Below are 1,521 nucleotides of genomic sequence, written 5' to 3' on the forward strand. Positions count from 1 at the left end.
TAGGATCCCATCCATCTAGTCATGGCCTTGAGTGTGCTCAACAAACTAAGATAGGTAGATTAGGTAGGTAACTGAGCTTACCAATTGTATCTTTATACAACTCTTAGATCAGCAAACTGACAACACATTGCCTAAACATATCATACATGTTTCGTCTAGCCTTTGCCACTAGTTTTCATAATAATCAAGTTTCCAAGAATCCGGATTTATGAAATTAGTTGAGTAAGACCCCGCCAATAGCTAAAACATATTCATGTAAAAGTGTGGCATTGAGTGTGCTCAACAAACCTCCGATTAAAAGAGCAGCCAGGTTATCTTGCTATGTGGTGGAAAGCAACTTAATCATACGTGATATATGACTCAATATTTACCGAGGGATTTTATCCTTTTGTTTATTAGGGTCTCATTTGATTAGCATGCATAGCATTTAATATATTGTATAAAATTAAATCTATCACATGCTATGCTACTAAGATAGTTATGGACTTTTCTACTCTAGTTTCCTTAAGCCATAAAAGGAAACTAGTTGGTCAAATCTTAGGAGATAACATACATTAAGCACTTCATGCCTTAGCTTACATCCACCTTCAGCTCTTCATGGCACCTTTGATCTCTATCTTCAGATTTATAAGATTTCTTTCCTAATCTAATCCTATTTCTAATTACAAATAAATGTAAAAATCTCGAGTTACATTCAAGGAGAGTTAGATAAGAAGAGAATTTTACCCTAAATGTAAGAGATAAGGTAAGGCTCGCACCCTATTTGAAAATATTTCCATAAATAGCAATTTAACCAAACATCCACAATCATATTGGGTCTATAGTCCATAACCATCAACAAACATCTACAATCTAGCTATAAACATATAAAGTAAACATGCTCAATATGATGATGATCTTGCATTTCATTTAAAAAATGTCCCTCAACCTTTGAGGATGATAGTTCAAATCATTTGGTGCTTAGGTACTAAAAGATTTAGTAATTTTTAAAAAAAATAATTTTTTTTAAATTATTTAGTAAAGGAATTGATCATATCAAGGCCTGTAGCTTGCTCAAATCATATTTGAATTAATTCTATTAGTAAGTTCTTTCTAATTAAACTTCTTTAATTAGAAACCTAAACCAATTTAGGAAACTTCCTAGTTTGAGTATCTATCATAAACCATTTTAAAAGGATTCATGATCCAAATCATGTGTCCTAAATATTTTGGGAAGGTCCTAATCCACCTTTTAATCTTGTATTATCCATTCACTAATTGTAGAGTTCTAATCACTATTAGAAGTCCTAATTTATTAGTAAATTTATCTTAATTAAAATTTATCCTAATCGGATTAGGATGTCATCTATTCAAGTTGACTTTCTATTTTCATTAAAATTATCTAATCTAATTAGATGTGGATAAATTTAAATCATAATCCCTTAATTTAGGGAGTCTTCATCAAATGAGGGAGATTTAATATTTTGAGAGATTTAATATCAATCAATTTAAAATTGATTGATTCCATCAAGGATTCAAACT

This window comes from Theobroma umbraticum, unplaced genomic scaffold (assembly GCF_002168275.2).
Source record: "Theobroma umbraticum cultivar Fairchild unplaced genomic scaffold, ASM216827v3 scaffold_89.0, whole genome shotgun sequence".
Lineage (NCBI taxonomy): Eukaryota > Viridiplantae > Streptophyta > Magnoliopsida > Malvales > Malvaceae > Theobroma > Theobroma umbraticum.